We start from the raw sequence: 19,002 nt of genomic DNA on the forward strand, positions 1-19,002 counted from the left end.
GTGCGTGTGTGCAAGGTGCAACTATTTCATGAAGTAAAGTCAAAATACAGCCATTTCGAAAAGTTTCTGTGCTGGGTGTGTATGTTCGCAAACTGCCGCCAATACAGAGTGTCTCTTGCACTGTAAAGAGTTATTTCAAAAAAGTACAGGCATTTTGGAAAGTTTCTGTGTGCTGTTTATTCACAAAATACGGTTATCCGAAATGTTTCTTACACTGATAAGAGGTGATTTCTTACAGTACAGTTATTTCAAGAGTATTCCGGAGCATAACAGTCTTATTTCGCAAAGTTCAGTTATTCAGAAGCTTGGGCCATTAGGCATAGTTACAAATATTGGCATAAATTTCGTGTGTGTGTGTGTGTGTGTGTGTGTGTGTGTGTGTGTGTGTGTGTGTGTGTACTTGCAAAAGCCTTCACTGTTATGAGTTAATATGGCAGATGGATTTCCAAAACCATCAACACTTGTATTTGATCAGAATATTGCAGAGAACTGGTGTGTGTTTGAGCAAGAGTACGATATTTTATACAAACAGCATATTCTAACAAAGATGCACGCACTAGGGCATTCATTTTGCTAAACCTAGCTGGGTCAGAGGCCATTGAAACAGATTGTTCATGTGTGTATGCACCAGCAGCATATGACAGAGAAGGTGAAAACTCATATTGTTGTACAGGCTGAATCAAGGGAAGACCCAGAGTGTTTGAAATGCAAGTTGAGGGAAATGTGCAATCCCCAGACAATTATTACATTAAATGGAGAGGCATTTGTTTACACAAGAGATCAGAATCCAGGGGAACTTCTACAGCTTATGTTACTGACATGAGAAACAAAGCTAAAATATGTCTGTTTGGTGACTTAAAAGATGAGTTAATAAAGAACAGGCTTGTGCATGGTATTAATAGTGCTGCAGTGAAAGATTTTGCTTTGCGACAGAGATTTAATGCTGAGCAAAGCTATTGAGATTTGTCAAATCCATGAAGTTACAGAAAGGCCCACAAGTATGCTTGCAAGTGATAAGAGCATGGCTTCAGCGGGCTCCAGAGCAAATGTAGACAGCATGCAACATATGGCTAGCAGAAGCAGGCCTACACACATGGTAACTGCTACCCCTGCAGGCTCCCCAAGTAAAAACCTGTAGTTTTCCAGCAAATTCTAAGAAAATGGCAAGCTCTGTGCAGTACAAAAGTAGCAAAACCCAAATCCAGCTTTATTACTAACTGTCGCAATTTTGGTGCCAATCACGAGTCTAAAAGAGAAAAATGCTTAGCATTTGGTCAGCAATGCCACAAGTGTAAAAAATGGAACGATTTTCAGAAGTTTTGCAAATCAAGTAAACCCCACACAGTTACAAAGAATGGTCACTCAAAAAAGCAAGTTGATCACACAGAGAGCCGTAACGTAGATGGTGTATCAGTAATTGGTGAAAAGGTTCATGCAGTAAATTTCTGGCAGAGAGTGAAGAGTTTTGTACTGTCCAAATCAAAGGTAAATCCACCGAGCTTAAAGTGGACACTGGCTCAAAGTGTAATGTTATGTCAGCAGACGCATTTGCTAAGGTGAGAACTGGCGAACAACTCAATGTGGCTAGTTGTGTGAAACTTGTTGCTTATGGAGGTGAAGAAATTCAAACCAAAGGCTCAGTAGTGTTTTCAAGTTATTTGGCTAGGAGCTGTTACAACTTGTTATTCTATGTAGTCTGAAGACCTGTGCAGTCATTACTGGGTCTCGAGACAGTTTGAGAATTAATTTGCGTTCCTTAACCAAAGTAGTTGATCATATAAGCATATATCCTAGTTTCAATTTTATTGGAGCTATTTTTTCAGAATATGCTGAAGTTTTCGATGACTAGTTGGGCAAACTTCCAGTTGTGTACTCTATGAAGCAAGACCCAGAAGTCAGTCCAGTGGTCAGACTAGCAAGAAAAGTTCCGACAGCAATGCAAGATAAAAGTTTATTTTGGTAACTAATGCTTGATCGCAAATCCTCATTACTGACTACTTTCAGTACCTCGTTTGGCAAAAACAGATTCCTCAGGATGCAATTTGAAATAAGTTCAGCAACTGAAGTCTTTCAGCGTGCAATGAAGCAATTTTTGTCAGGTTGTCCTTGTGTAATAATAGTAGATGATTTATTGGTTGGAGGCAATGGTGAAGCAGAGCATGAAACCTTAAGAGAGTTCTAGATAGAGCACATGAAGTTAACTTAAAGCTCAATCCTCTGAAGTGCAAATTCAGACTACCAGAAGTTACATATGTAGGTACATTTATTTACTAGCACTGGCTAGCGACCAGACCCATCCAAGCAAACAGCCATTCCTGAGATGCCAGCTGTAGATAAAGTTCAAGCTCTATGTTTTCTTGGCATGGCCAAATATTTAAACAAGTTTATACCAGACATCAGTGAGTTGACAGCACCTTTATGAGAACTGACACTCAAAAATGTTATATGGTCTTGGTTGGAAAAGCACCAGAAAGCATTTGAAGACCTTAAGCAAAAAATTGCCACCCTACCCACATTAAGATACTACAATGCCAATAAACCAGTAACTCTCTCCTATGAAGCTTCAAAATTTGGTCTTGGTGCAGTTATTCTTCAAGAGGTAGCCTAAGCATCTAGATCTCTTACCCAAACTGAAATACAACGTTGCTCAAATTGAGAAAGAACTTTTGGCAACAGTATTTGCATGTTCAAAGTTTCATGATTATATCTATGGTCGAGCTATCCAGATTGAAACTGATCACCAACCTCTAGGTACTATTTTAAAGAAGACTATGCATTCAGCTCCAGTGTTATTACAAAGAACGATGCTCAAATTACAAAAGTACAACTTCAAAATGGTCTACACAAAAGGCAAACTTCTTTACTTGGCTGATAACTTATCAAGATCGCCCAGAAATACAATGGAGCAGCTTCATGCAAAGAATTTTGACTTTGACATCACGGAAGTGCATAACTTTTCTACCAAGATACTTTATGAGCTGAGAGATAATACAAAGACTAATCCAATTTTGCAAAAGCTCAACCACTACATTAATGCTGGATGGCTGTCAAAGCAATCTAGTGTACCACCTGAAGTACAAACTTATTTTCCTTACAGAGAGGAGATGTTGAAGGAAGTTGACCTTATTTTCAAAGGGCCTAAAATTGTTGTTCCTGCTTCCTTACATTAATATATTTAGATTTTGCATCGTGGTCACCCTGGTTCCAATCCTACCAAAAGAAGTGCAAGAGGACTAGTATTTTGACCTTCCCTAGAAAAAACAATGACAGAGTACTTTCTTCTTGTTCAGTATGCAATAGTACTAAACTGCATTTACATTTTCAGCCAAGTCAAGTCCCTGAACTACCTTGGTTAACAGTACCCACTAATATACTTGTGTAGAATAATTAGTATTACTTAGTGTTAGTAGACTCTTATTCAAACTGGTTTGGGATTGATTTACTACCTAATCTAACATCCACTGCTATTACCAAGTTGAAATGTCATTTCTCAGCCCATGGTAGTCCAGTCACAGTTATTTCTGACAATGGTACCCAATTAATCAGTCAGTTGTTTCAGAAATTTGCAAAAGAATGGGACTTTGTACATGTTACTAGTAGTCCAGAGTATCGACAGTCAAATGGACTAGCTGAATGCACAGTACAGAGTGTAAAGCAATTGCTGGAAAAATCAAAGAGTGGCAATATCGATGTCTTTTTGAATTTACTTAATCTCAGAAACATACCCCATGACATCATACTTAAATCGGCTGCTCAGACTTCTGTCTCAGCAAACCAGAACTTTGCCTATTAGATACAGTTTGTTAAGGCCTAAAGCTAAGAACAAGACAATTAGAGATCAACTTTTCAGAAAGCTTTCTTTCCAGAAGTCCAGTTATGACAAATCGAGCAGATTTCTTCGTCCAATGAAAGGAGGAGAGACCGTGAGGATACAAACAGTGAAAGGTTTAGACCAGACAGGTCAAGTAACAGGTATATGTACCAAGCAGAGATCCTACTTCGTAGAATCTGAGGGTGTGGAGTACTGAAAAATCGCAGACATCTTCCTGGACCAGAATCGATGTCACAGCATTGTTCCTGTGATATGGACTCTAGATCTCAGAGCAATCCAGACAATGTTCCTGTTGCAGAACGTGTCTTACCTTCTACTTCCATTCCTGATGTCCCCAAAGCTGAACATTCAGCAGAGACCGTCCCAGTTGCTAGACCTAATTCCAACTTCTATGTCACACGATTTGGTCGTATATTTCCAGACTTAGTGTGAAATACACAGCAGCCTGGACAAAACTGTCTATATGTATGTAGTTCTGTATAGCTGCACGACAAATAATTATTTGTATCAATTGCATATCAATCAATGTTGTCAATACTGAATGACTCATTTCTCAAAGGGAGGATGTAGAATAGTGTGTTGTACCTTTAAAAAGCGTTTTAAAGTCAGCACGTGCATATAAATAGCAAGCACATGCTAGCTTCAGTGTCATTTTGAGAGTGCAGCCAGACAGTGAGCATGTACGAGTGTAATAGCTAGTTTATAAGTTTATCTAAGTTAAAGTTCTTAAGCCTCAAGCCTGATGTGTTTGTACATAATAAAGTTGTTTGAACAGAACCCATGAAGGCTAGTCTATTTTATCCTGACTGGACGAGCGACATGTACTATGTTCTAAGTGTTTCACTGTTGCAGTCCTGACTGCTGGGAAGATTCCCAAAGCTTTAGAGAGGGTGGAAGTAGATTAAAGAGAGGAGAGGATTCCCTGCAGGACCGCAGATGAAAAACCTGCTCTAGACTTGGAACAGGTTGTCAGGTGGTACTGCCTAGTGAAGGTATGCACAGAAGACCAAGTGGCTGCCTCCATGATGCAGTCAGTGGGAACCTCTGAAGAAAGCTGTAGAAGTAGCTGTGGCCCTAGTAGAGTGGGACCTAATCAAATCAGGAGCTTTTTGCTATGGTGGCTGTAACAAAAAGAGATGCAGTGGAAAATCCACTTGGAAATAGCCTGTTTAGAAATAGGTTTTCCTTCCGAGTTTGGAGCAAAAGTAATGAACAGCTGCTCTGTTTTCCTCAACAATTTACTCCTGGTCAAGTAGAGTAGCATCCTATGTAGATCCAGAGACTGCAGAGGTTGGGAAAGAAAGTGGGTAGATGAATGGTCTGATTCAGAGACACATTTAGTCACCACTTTAGGCATGAAAGATGGATTAGTTCAATGAGAGACCGTGTCTTTATGGAAGATGATGAAAGGCTCCACTGCCATTAGGGCATGCAACTTGAGACCCTCCTGGCTAAAGTGAAAGCCATTAGTAGGGCTGTTTTTCAGGTCAGAAGTTTTAAAGTGGTAGAGGCTGCAGGCTTGAAAAGAGGCAAAGTTCATTTTTCTAGGACAAAGATGAGGTCCCAAGGAGGTGTGGGCTTGCTCCTCAGGGGCCTAATGTGAATAACTCCCCTAAGAAATTGCTTCAGTAAAGGGTTTAAATAAATTGCAGGATGACTAGGGACGTGGGTAGAGATGGCCGGAGGCATGCATCTCAATGGAGGAATAACAGACTTTTCTCCACTAGGTTGGCCAGGTACTCCAAAATGTTAGGAATACTAATAGAATTTGGCAGAAGCCGGTACTTCTGGCACCAAATCAAAAAACGTTTCCATTTGGCTGAGTAAAATTTTCTGGTGGTAGGCCTTCTAGACTCTTAAAATGTTTTTTGCCTGCTGACACAAGCTGGAAGTACAGTAGGGGACTGTGGAATACACCAAACAGAGTCAGAGAGTCTGAAGGCTGGGGTGCACAATCCTCCCCTTGTTCTGAGTGAGGTCAACCCTCTGAGGAAATATCAAAGGCTTTTAATTGGTGACCTCGAGGAGGAGAGGGAAACAGTGCTGCCTGGGCCAGTCCGGAGCTGTCAATATGGCCTTTGGGCACTTCTCCTTGATCTTCAGAAGCACTAGAAGCAACAGGGGGTAAAGTTGGGAAGGCACAAATGAAGAGGTGAGTCCAAGGGAAGGAGAAGTCATCTGTTCTCCACGCAGATGTCTGTCTTGTCCTGGTGCAGTACTTCTGTAGGTGAATGCTGTCCTTGCTGACAAACATGTCCACCTGGGGGGACATCACACTGCTTTGTTACAGTGCAGAAAATGTCTGGATGGAGATGCCATTCATGGGGGTCTGTCAGATTCCTGCTGAGGTGATCTACCAGGGTAATCTTTTTGCCCAGCGGGTATTGTGCCATGACATCAGGCCTAAGGATTGTGCTGCCTCCCATATTTGCATGGCTAGTCGACATAGGGTGATAGGAGTACGTGCCTCCCTGTTTATGTACCACATGACTGTGGTATTGTCTGTTTGTACTAGTAGGATCCCTGTGTCCCATTTGTCCTAGAAAGCCATTAAGCTGTTTTGCACTGCAATGAGTTCTTTCCACTTTATGTGCCTCCTCCTTTGTTGAGTGGGCCATAATCCTTAAGTTTGAAGGTATTGGGTATGGCCCCCCCATGCTGTCTCCAAGGCATATGTGGAGAGGATTTGGCCCTGGGGCACAAATCTGAAAAGCAGCCCCCAATTTTGGGTGCAAGCCTGCACCCAACATGTGACCTCTTGCTTGAGGCACGGCATCAAGGGTATTTGGGTGTCTAGTGAGTGAGAGCACTGCACAACATCCTCTTCAGGTACCACTGCAGCTTAGCATGAACCCCAGAGAAGTCGGAGATCCTGTGTGAATTTCAGATCTTTGTTGATCTTTGGAATGTCTGCTGCCTGTATTAGGCAATCGTTCAGGTAAGGGTAAATCTCGACCCCTTTGGTTCTGCAGTTTTGTGAAAATCCTTGGAGCAGTAGATAACCCCAAGGGCAGACCTGAAAACTAATAGTGACAAGGGCTTGCTCTGAAGCAAATAACACTTGTGTGATTTTTGAATAGGAATGTTTAAGTAGGAGTCCTTTAGGTCAACGGAGACCATGAAGGCCTGAGGAGTTATCAAGGGAAGTAATTTTTGTAGTGTCAGCATTTTGAACTTTGGTATCCTGAGGAACCAGTTTAAGCTGGATAGGTCCAGAATGGTGTGCTAAGATCCTTATTTTCTTTGGACTAGGAATAACTGAGCAAAAGCCTTTCCCCTTTTGTTCCTCTGGAACTGGCTCCACCGCACCCTGTGAAGAGAGAATTTGTATCTGTTTGAGAGCCTGAGTTGTTTGATTTGGGGGTACATCTGGGAAACCTGAGTATACTATGGGCTCTTTGAAAGTGAGTTTGTAACCATTTCCAATAATGTTTAGAACCAACTGATATGAAGTTATGTGGTTGCAGTTTTGGAGGAAGAGAGACAGTCTTCCTCCTAAGTTTTGGGGTGGTGGTGGGAGGGTGGAGTGGAAGGAGAGAGTCATAATTGCTCTCTGGCTGGGGGCTGTGATCTAGAACTCCCTTGCCTGGGTGTTTCAGAGGTCCACTGCTTTGGTCTCAGCTGGTGATGACTTTGCCTGGAAGCTCTGTCCTTTTGAGGCTTTCTAGGTTTACTCCTAGGCTGAGTAGGAAAGGACTAATGTTCTGCTAAAAAATTCCTGCTAAACCTAGTTGGTTGTACTTGCAAGTCGTCCTTAACTGTATGAATGGACTTTACCTTGTCTTCCATCTTTCTGAGTACTGCTTCAGCTGTTTATCCAAAAAGTCTGTCTTTGTCAAGGTGAGGCGCTCAAAAAGGTTAGCCTTTACATGATCAGGGAGAGACTGGTCCCTAAGCCATGCATGTCTCCTAATCACTGAGCCAGTGACAGGTGCCCTAAAAGATACCTCCATAGCATCAAAGTCACAATGCAAAGTGTGTTTAGCCACATGGGAAATGGAGTGACAAGTCCAAAAGTTCTTTGGAAAGACTTTTGTGCCCTGTGGTTGAAATCTTTTGCTTGAGTTAATTCTGATGGTTTGCTGATATTTGATCATATGGAATTGAGAGGCGTTGGCCCTAGACCCTTTTGGCCCTGGAGTAACTGGCAGATCCGCCAAAGGATTTTTAAACAGATATTTATAGGTGTCCAGCACCCTATAAAATCTGTTTCCTAGGGGCAGGAAGAAGTGAGTCTGGGTTCATGGAAGCATCCAGGAGAACATCCTCTACCACATCCAAAATGGGAGGGGCAGCTAAAGGTTTGTGTTCAGGGAGGTCCAAGAACTCTTGGCTTGGGGGTAATCTTGTGCTTGCCACTGAAAATGCTGCTTCATAGCATGAAGGGTTCCCCCAAAAGTCTGACCCTCTGGAGGTGAAGCTAAGGGAAGGTTCTCAGCAGAATCTGATTCCTCAAAGGATGTATAAGAGGGTCCTTCTTCGGAGCCAGAGTCAAGTCTGAATCCTCCTCAAACAGTAAGGGATCTGGGTAAATATCAGAATAGTCATCCCTTTTCCCTGGGGTGGCTTCACCTGAGGCCTGTCTAGGCCTTACAATGTTAATTAAGTCCTCAGCTAGCTTAATCTAATCCTATTGGGATTCCAGCAACTGGGAGCCTGTAGGCCTAGGCGGAGGCCTTCTCACAATTCCTTTCTTTGGGGTGGGTCTGGCCTTAGGCCTACTCTCTGTGGAAATGCACTGGCGTAGGCCTAGGCCTCACTGTATTGCCGGTTAACAAGCACTCATCAAAAGCCGTGGCCTGCTGAGAGACCTCAGACCCAACAGATGAGCTGAAAATGTGAGCAGTGGAAGCTGAAGGCACCGGAGGCATGTTGAACTCCAAATGATTCTCACAGAGGCCTGTGGTTGCTGTTTCAAATGTCGAAGGGGACTGCTAAAGCACCTCACCATCTTCAATAATTATCAGTCTAGCTGGAGAGTCAGGAGAGCAACTGTCTGACAACTTTGGCTCAAGTTTTTTTGAGGTTATGTAGCTCAAGATTGGGGCGGCTGGTGGATGCCATCGGACACAGGTCAACTGACTCTTGTCTTAGAAAACAAGCTAATAATTCGGTCCTACACCTAATCGTTTAGCATTAAACCTAGCACAAAAAGGACAATTACAGACTTTGTGGTCTGGGCCTAAACAAGTAACGCAAAGAGTATGGAAGTCTCTGTGTGGGATTTGTTTACCACAGCAGAGACAATTTACTTAATCTGACATGAGTTAAAAAACAGAACAGAGTTCCCCAACAGGGTACTTCTCTTTCCATCAACTTCTCTCTGGTGCGGACCAACCGACGCACTTGTATACTGTTTTAGGCTCTGGCGACAAGACTGAAGTGATGATGCCAGCTGGCTCGCTTTATACCTGAGCTAACTGACATTGGTAAAGGTGTTCGCCAGCCTGGGAGGCGAAAACAGTTTTCTCTGCTAGTTGGGCAGGCCAAGGGCTTTCACAGCAGGAAATTCCTACAGTCACAACTGCAACAGTAAAACATGAAGAAAGTACAGTTGTGTACACTTACCATAAATGTAGATGTTCGATTGTATTCACTGTTGCAGTCATCACATTTGGGTAATCTGCTGGCAGGTTGCCCTCAGTCTGAATAAAAAAGTCCTGGGGGTCCTGCGTCGGTTGCTGTCTCCTCTTCCATGACGTCAGGTCGTCAGAGGTATAAAACATGCAGCCAACACCATTTTATTCAGTTTTTCTTATCCCAGATGTCAGGTGCGCCCCCAAATGGGGAGCAAAAATGCATATATAAATATAACTAAACAGCAATATATGTAAATGCACTTTTAGCAACATAAACTTTACCTTCATCTAAAAACAAATGCACCACAAAGGCTGTAGAATATAGTGAAGGAAAGAGAAGTTATAGAAAAGGGGGATGGGCAGGTCGGTAACCCGGACTGCAACACTGAATACACTCAAACATTTACATTTATTAAGTGTACACAACTGTACTATGTTTTTCATGTTTCACTGCTGCAGTCATTACATTTGGCTAGAATCCCAAAGCTATGGATGGGAGGATGGAACTAAATAGCATTACGGGCGGCTACAAGGCCCTGCAGAACTGCAGTGGCAAAGGCTGCCCTGGATTTGGAGAAGAGAGGCAAATGATAATGCTTTGTGAAGGTATGCACAGAGCTCCAAGTAGCAGCTTCTAGAATGTCTTTGGTTCGAACTCCACTGAGAAAGGCTGCTGAGGTAGAGGTAGCCCTGGTGGAATATGACCCGATTCCCTTGGGCACAGGTTTACCATGGTGCAAGTAACAAAAATGAATGCAGTGGCTTATCCACTTACAAATAGTCTGCTTTGCTATAGCCTTCCCCTCTGATCCGGAAGCAAATGCCACCAATAATTTCTCAGACTTTCTTAGAAACTCGGTCCTGTTTAAGTAGAATCTTAATTGTCTGTGTATGTCCAATGAATGCAGAATCCGCTCCCCCTTATTCTGCGGATTTGGGAAAAATGTTGGCAGTTGAATAGTTTAGTTACCACCTTAAGCATAAAGGAAGGATTGGTCCTGAGGGACACCCTGTCCGGGTAAAATGTAATAAAAGGCTGCACAGCCATGAGAGCCTGTAGTTCTGAAACCCTTCTTGCTGAAGTGATTGCCAAAAGGAAAGCGGTTTTCCAACATAAAAAATTTATATCCGCAGTAGCTGCTGGTTCACAAGGAGGCGGAGTGAGTTTTTCCAACACAAAATTGAGGTCCCATGCAGGAGTTGGTGATCTTTTATGAGGCCTTAAATTGTTGGCCCCTCTAAGATACTGTTTTAGCAGAGGATGAGAAAAGATGGGAAGGCTCTGTGTTGTAATGAGCCGAGATGGCAGAGGCATGGATTTTTATTGAAGAAAAAGATAGACCCTTGTCAAGCATCTCAGTCAAGTATTATAAAATCTGAGGAATATTTGGTTTTGCTGTGTCTGTTTCTTGTGCTTGGTTCCAAGCACAGAATCTCTTCCATTTATCAGCATAAGATTTTCAAGTACTAGGCCTTCTAGCTTCCAAAATGACATCCATCACAGATTTACTGAGAGGTGTTGTTTGAATAAATAAATTATCAGCCATGCTGCAAGGTTCAGACTTTGGAGCTGGCTGTGCAGAATTTGATTGTTCTGCTGAGCCAGCAGATGAGGTATTTGAGGCAAGTACAAAGGAGGGAGTTGAGACATATTCCTTATGATTGGGTACCAGTGCTGGCGAGGCCAGTCCGGCGCAATTAGAATAATTTTTGGTTTTTCCTGTCTGACCTTTAGTAAGACCTTGGAGAGAAGAGAAAGAGGGGGAAAGGCATAGACTGAAAGGTGTTTCCAACTGAAGGATAGGGCATCCACCTTCCATGCTTGTCTGTGACAAGTCCTTGTGCAGAATTTGTTCAGTTGATAATTTTGGGGAGAGGCAAATAGATCTATGTCTGGGCTCCCCCATTTCTGTGTTACCATACTGAAGATTTGTGGATCCAGTTTCTACTCATGCGGGTCTATGAGATTTCTGCTTAGGTCACCTGCCAGAGTATTTTGTTTTCCTGGCAGGAACTGAGCTTGAAGATGTACTTGGTAAGTTCCACAATGCCATGGCTAGTCTGCAAAGGGGGTAGGAATGTGTACCCCCCCCCTGCTTGTTTATGTACCACATAACCGTGGTGTTGTCTGTCTTTACCAGTAGTTGTCCTGGAAGAATTAAGTCCTTGAAGGCTGTCAGCATTCATAACCACTAGCATCTGTCTCTGGTTGATAAGCAGATGCATTTGTTTTGGGCTCCATATGCCCTGAAAGCATCTCCCCACCAGGTGGACTCCCCAAGCATAGTCTGATGCGTCGGTAGTTAGGGTTTGGGTGGCGGGGGGGTACAGTGAATGACAGTCCCTTGTTTTGGTGACAGGTCTCTGCCCACCAAAGAAACTCCTGTTGTAGGCAGGGAATGAGAGAAATCATTGTTTCTCGACTGTGACAATGTTGACTCCATAAACTTTTTAGGTACCATTGAAGTTTCCTCATATGCAGTCTTGCATATGGAATTAGTAGAATGCAAGATGCCATGAACCCCAAAGCCTGCAGAATTTGTCTTGCAGATAACTGGGTTTTTGTTGCCAACTGTTTGAAGTATGCTGTCAGTTGCCTTTGTTTTTCTGGCATAAGGTAAGCCATCTGGGCAGTTGTATTCAAGCTTGCACCCAGGAATGTAATTATTTGAGAGGGTAGCAGTTGTGATTTCTTTTTATTTATTGTGTACCCTAGGCATGTTAGATGCCTTTTTACAAACGCCAGATGTTGAAGAAGAATGTCCTTGTTCTCTGCTTGAATGAGACAGTCGTCCAGGTAAGGATAAATTTGTATGCTTCTTTGTCTGCAAAATGCAATTACTGGTGCCAGGCACTTTGTAAAGACCCTGGGCGCAGTAGATAAGCCAAAGGGCAGTGCAGAGAATTGGTAATGTAAAAAACCTGCCTTGAAGCAGAGGCATCTTCTGCACGATTCCCTTTTTGGGATATACAGGGATGTCTCTTAAGTCTAGAGTCACTAACCAAGCATTCCTGCCCAGCATAGGCAGTAGCTGTTGCAAATTCAGCATTTTGAATTTTGAAATGTCCAGGTACATGTTCAAAATTGGTAAGTTCAGTACTGGACGCCATACATTGTCTTTTGTGGGTACCAGGAACAGTCTAATAAAAACCTTGTCCTTTTTCCTGTTCTGGTTGAATAGTCCCCATTTCCATGAGGGACGTAACTTGTTTCTGAGCCTGTTGCCCATTGATTTTGTGGCAGATCTGGCCAACCGTTTGGAATTGGCAAAGTACGGAAATTAAATCTGTACCACTGGGATACTATGTTTAATACCCACTTGTCCTGGGTAATTAACTGCCAATTTTGAGCATGAAGTTCCAATTTCCCCCCCAACGGGGTTGCCAAGAGATAAGTGCTTGGTGAGGGTAGAGGGAAGTCATTGAGACTGCTTACTGTAGGGTTGTGCTTTGTTTCCTCCAGATTTGGAGGTGGAGGCACCCCATTGCTTCGACCTGTAAAAACCCTGTGATTGGTATCTAGAGCCTTTTGAGCACCTGGATTTGCCTTGAGAGGCTCTGTTGGACACAGGAAAGGACCAATTTTTAGTAGGCCAGTGCCTACTGAACCTGGGTGGCTGCACTTGTAAGAAATCTTTTACAGTTTGCATAGATTTAGCTTAGTCTTCCATTTTCTTTAAAACCTCTTCTGCCTTAATACCAGAGTATCATGCTGTAAAGGGGCATCCAACAATTTAGGTTTAACATGATCAGGCAGATTTTGCTCCTTGAGCCAGGCATGCCTTCTAATCACAGATCCAGTAACTGCGGCCCTGCAAGAGGCCTGCAAGGAATCAAAACCACATTGCAAAGTATGCTTTCCAACCTGTTCTGCAGCATGCAATAATTCCTGTAATTCTTTATTTTCCACACAATCAGAAATCAACATCATTTTCGGTTTCAATAAGCCCATAACATGCTGTTGATATTTAAACATATGAAACTGTCAGTTTAAGGCCCTAATTGCCAAGGTTGCAGACGTATAAACCTTCTTTCCCCATCTATCCAGCACTCTGGAATCTCTATCAGAGGGGGTAGGATTTTTGGCTGTAGAGGCCTTTACACCTTTGGGACCTTGTGATATAGTCCCAGGATCAGCAGCAGGATTTTTTAATAGAAATTTGTGGGAGTCAGGAACCCTGTAATATCTGCCTGGCTTACTAGGAGCTGGAGGAAGGGAATCAGGAGCCATGCTTGATTCCGAAAACACATAATCAACAATGTCTAATACAGGAGGTATAGCCAACTGCCTACACTGAGGAAGAAGGAAATCCCTAAGACTCTTATTTGATTCAGAGAAATCCTGACTCTCCCAATGAAAATGTTCCCTTAAAGTATGCAAGGTTTCACCAAAAGAATAATCCTCAGGAGGAGATGCAGATGGGATGGATTCTTCTGCATATGAATACTCATAGGGAGAAATAGAAAATTGCTGATCTGAAGAGGAATCAGAAGAAATTGAAACCTGATCTGAAGATTCATAATCAGTGTCTTGCCTAGGCCTCTTAGTGGGGGGTGGACCCCTGATCAAGGCAATTAAGTCCTCAGCCATTTTGATCATCTGTTTTTTAGGCATAGGGGCCTGAGCACGTGGCTCATGCGTCAGTTTTTTTTTTTTTAAGAGTATGAAACTGTTTTTGATCTTGTTTTTGAAGTTGGCGTCAGTTTTATGTAAAAATGTTGAGGCCTGAAAACACCCTCAGAAGCCAGTGCCTGCTCAGCGGCTCCGGACCCATCCAAGGGAGAGACAACCACGGGTTCAATACTCTGAGAATCTCGCGGCATACCAGACTCCGCTTGGGTCTCGGTTGAGGCCTGCGACTCAAATGTAGCAGGTATCAGGGGCTGTGGAAGAGCCTCACTGAGTACCGGCGACTGGCTTAGGAGAAGCTTCGTCGTCGGTTTTGGACCTCGACGGTCTTTTTCTTTGTGTTTTATGTGACCTCCGATAGTCGGACTGCTAACCGACGACATTTCAGGGAATTAAATCTGGATCCAAAATATTTTGAAGCAAAAATTTACCGACTGTTAATAGTGTGTTGGTTAAATCTAGCACAAAACCGACAGTAAGGCACGTTATGATCTGGGCCTAGGCAAAGAATACAGTACAAATGAAAATCCTTATGAGGTATTTGCTTCCCACAAGTAATGCAATTATTAACTTTTACTGACATCGGTAAGGAGCTTTAGTTGAAGACTTCGGTTCTGAAACTCGAATGTGAAAATTTCGGGAGTCGGCCGACCGGCACTTGTGAACTGCTTCGGGCACCGTGCGGCAAGAAAGACTGAAGAAAATGGCGTCGGCTGCATGCTTTATACCCCTGACGACCTGACATCATGGAAGAGGAGACAGCAACCGACGCAAGACCCAAGACTTTGTTATTCAGGCCGACTGAGGGCAACCTGCCAGCAGATGACCCAAATGTAATGACTGCAACAGTGAAACACGAACATCATTCCCAATTCCCTACTGACATGAGGTGATATCTTGCCAACAACCAAATATGCCACCTGTGCACTGAAATAAGTTATTTCGCTGGCAGTGTCAGTGTAAATATTTTTAAGTGCCAGCTGTCATTTAGGATATTCCCCTCTGTGTCCTACATCTATTGGTGATGTTTAAGAACTGATGTGGCAGACTGGAAACACTTTGAGATTGCCCATTTTCGACCAACTTAAGGAGGGACTAACTGACAAACTTCTTGGTTTGGGGACATGGAGCTTCTCCTACTTGATGCAATCTTTTATTGATGGTGGACAATCTTCAAGAGTTCTCACAATCACAAATGTTGGCTCCTAACCTTCTGTGCTGTCAAGCATTATGAGATAGTGGAAATAACGGATTCCCTAACATGTCAGGAATTAAAATTCTTATTGTTAGATCTTCATACTCAGAGTGCACAGACATCCAATTATGTGGCAGAGAAATTGAGTGTTTTAGGTAACAGAGTGGATGCCTAGGAGAAAGGGCACTTAGCGGTCTAAGTTCTGTGCTTTGTTAGCCTCACAGGAATGCAACTCCAACTAATTTTTACAGAGGTAATACTAATTATATTCAACTTTCACACACTTGTTATACCTCTGAATGCTAACATTTATGGAATGCACAATCTACTGATTTGTTTACCAGCAATGGTTTTTAAATAGTTCTTTAACTCAAACATCATTGCTGTGGGTAAAAGTGTTGCTTAACAAAAGAGGGACGAGATTAAATCAGACTTTTCTAAAAGTGGGCAAAAGATCAGTATCTAGTCAAAATAAACTCAATTAATCTGGACAAGTTTGTTTGTAATACGTAGCTGACCTTGAAAAATTTAATTTCAGGGAAAGTGTGTATGAGGCTCAGGAGCATGACTGCCTTTCACACTGTTTTGTTGAAATTGTCCAAAAATGCATGTTGATGCAGAAGGTGTTGTCCTAATAACTAAGTGAATTACAATAATATTTAAAACAAGTTCCTAATTTTGAGCCTTTATTCTGCTATTATTTTTGAGACTGCTCTAAATTCTTCAGCAAAAAAGAAAAAGAAAAAAAAAAAAAAATTGAGAATTACATCTAGTGTTCTGCCAGTATTTATAAAACTCCCTGAAAGAGAAAGATCAGAAAATATCAGCTTTTCTTAAAATCCAAGGTATGCACTAAGATTGGTCACTCTGGACTGCTGACCTATAGTGCTTACCTTGCACATGTTCACTTTAAGCTTTAGCCTAACAGGGTCATATTACAGCTCTGTTCAGGTTAAAGATCATAATTAGGAAATTACTACATTTGTTTCTCCTCATTTTTCCTCAACCAGCAGCAGCTTTTGTGCCCCCACCATGACTAAGTGGGGGTCCCTGCAGTTACATGCATTGCAGGTACCTAAGGCTGTTTATGTTGCTAGTTTTAATGGAGAGAATGTCCACCAGCAAGGTTTAAATAAGCCAGGGGCACTAACTATGTCAGTGACAAAATATTTACGAGTTTTAACTTGATAAAACACTACTATAACAAGAAACATCTTTAAACTTTAAAGGAGATAAAAATAAGAGTTACTATTACCCACCTGGTTTATTAAGTATACAAGACTGCTGTACTAGCTTTTGTTGGTTTGACAGACATGTTACAAAATATGAAGATAACTTGCTGTAAAGACCATAGGGTTTTTGCTGGTGCCTAAAGCCAGCTATGTATCAAATGAACTGGCAAATCAAACCAGCCTGCAGATCATGCTGTACTCCTCCAAAAGTTTATATCATAAACAGTATTTATGACAATGTTTTTTGTCCTACTACGTTTAGTTATTATTTATTTTCAGCCATTAGTAGCATAGAGAATTTGCTTTTTCAACACTTTGCTGTTTAAGAACTGAGCTGCTGAGACAAATCCTGCACTGGAGTTCTTAGTCATACTTTCGCAACTCTCTCAACAGTCCCTGATTTTTTTCATTATTTGTATAGTGTAATCTGATTTTAACTAGCACCATTTTGTTTATGAAAAGTTGCACTATTCATATGTGATGAGAAGCTTAACAATCTCAATAAAAGTCTTACTGTCCCTGATTTTGACTCAAATTTTACCTCTATTAGGTCTTTCTAGACTGAATGATTTTTGGGGAAAACGTGGTGAATTACACCTGACAATTAATAACAATTAGACAAAGAATTCTTTTATTTCAGAAAATGTATATGAATCCACATAATCTGTCAACGTCTCAAGTTAACAGTACTAACATTTTGAAAATGTCCCTGATTCTTTTGAGATTTGTGCCAGACTGGTTGACAGCTATACATATGTTGCTTTTAAATTTACATAGTCAAGTAATACAAATCACCACCGATTTTCAGTGTCTTTATTGGGACCCCCCATACTGAATAATGCAACACCAATAGGTTTATTAATAAAAAAAAAATCTGCTATTACTAATCCATGTTGCGTTTTTTTTTTTTTAATAAAAGTTTTGTAAGCAACTCTGGAGCTTTTCTTCCCAGGACTCTGCTGAAAACAAGTTCTCACCCAGTCAGACTATCCCGGTAATCAAAAGTAAAATAAAATAAATTAAAAAAAATAAACAACTTACTTCCCTGACTGACTGCCGCAGTCAATCAGGAAACTAGAACTAACTTCCCTGGTTACCTGCAGCCAATCAGGTCCCTTGTTTTACTGAAGCGGACCTGATTGAGTGCAGCCAGCTTACAGGCAACAGTTAAAAAAAAAAAAAAAAGAAAAAAAAAGTGGAATTGCACAGTGATGTTACACAGTTGTAGGAATGTTTAGGAAGCAATGAAAAAGGAGCAGAGGAGGTGGAAAAACCCACAGCTGCTTCATGTAGGGGCCCTTGTATGCTGGGAGATAATCTGGGGTTCCTCACGGCCGCAGGTTCAGCGGGTGCCTAACACCGGCTATGATGGTCAAAGTACAAGACAAAAGTCCGCTCATAACATTTTAGAACCTTTTTGGCCAGAATACCTTACAGCATCCAATATGCAAACTAAGTCCATCCCTTAGACAATCATTAGGAAGGCAGGAAGAACAAAATCCTCAAATTCTACACAGAATAGAGTAAGGAAGTGAACAACTGACTGAAGCTTCAACCATGTCCCAAGATTCACACTCCACGTTACTACGCACATTGGAGAATATTATGGTCCGACCTAACACTCTCAATACTGGGCGAATTCAACTACCCCTCCATTAACTGGGAAAACTACTCATGTACCAATAGACTTGCCAAAGACTTTCTGGAATTCATTAATTCCAATGCTCTGGACCAGATCGTTCTTACCCCCACTAGAGGTAGCAACATCCTTGACCTGGTCATTACTAACATGGGTGATCGTTGCTCTACATCAATAGACAACTCCTCCCTGGTTAGATCCAACCACAAACTAATCACCTTGGAAATCCACATGCCTCCCACCCCTCACAAAGGTAACCACAATGAAAAAAGTACAGTTTTGTACCTACCATAAATGTAGATGTTCGAAGATCCACATTGCTGCAGTCCTTACACTTGGGTAGTCCGCTGTCCTCGGTCGGCCCGAATATCAAAGTATAAGGCTGACGTCGGTCAAGGCGCATTAGACTGACATCAGGGTACAAATGCGCATGACCGACGTCATATCCTCAGTCTTTTCTTGCCCCAGATGTCAGAAGACCCTAAAAGAAAGGTCAAAACCAAAAGACAGCAAACAACCAACCAACCACCCTTACACTAACCATATGTACAAAATATACAATATACACAATATTTACAACCCAACCCACACAACCGCCTCTAACTACAGAGGGGAAGGAGGGAGGGTAAATTGGACTGCAGCAATGTGGATCTTCGAACATCTACATTTATGGTAGGTACAAAACTGTACTATGTTCTTCATCTCACACTGCTGCAGTCCTTACACTTGGGTAGAATCCCAAAGCAGAGGTAAGGGAGGATGGCAAAACTATAAAGAAGCAGGAGCTGCCAAAATGCCCTGTAAAATAGCAGTGGCAAAACCAGCCCTAGATTTAGAGTAAAGTGGAAGGTGATAATGCTTAGTGAAAGTATGCACTGAACTCCAAGTAGCTGCC

At 42.1% G+C, this 19,002-nt stretch overlaps 1 protein-coding gene across 1 annotated transcript in view; it reads right to left on the minus strand.

Moving 5' to 3' along the window:
- AP1G1 (adaptor related protein complex 1 subunit gamma 1) overlaps nucleotides 1-19,002 on the minus strand; it is a 4,036,072-nt gene that overhangs the window by 2,297,900 nt on the left and 1,719,170 nt on the right. The gene's annotated exons all lie outside the window — the stretch shown is intronic.

Source organism: Protopterus annectens, chromosome 8.part0 (genome assembly GCF_019279795.1).
Source record: "Protopterus annectens isolate FY-2018-M chromosome 8.part0, PAN1.0, whole genome shotgun sequence".
Lineage (NCBI taxonomy): Eukaryota > Metazoa > Chordata > Ceratodontiformes > Protopteridae > Protopterus > Protopterus annectens.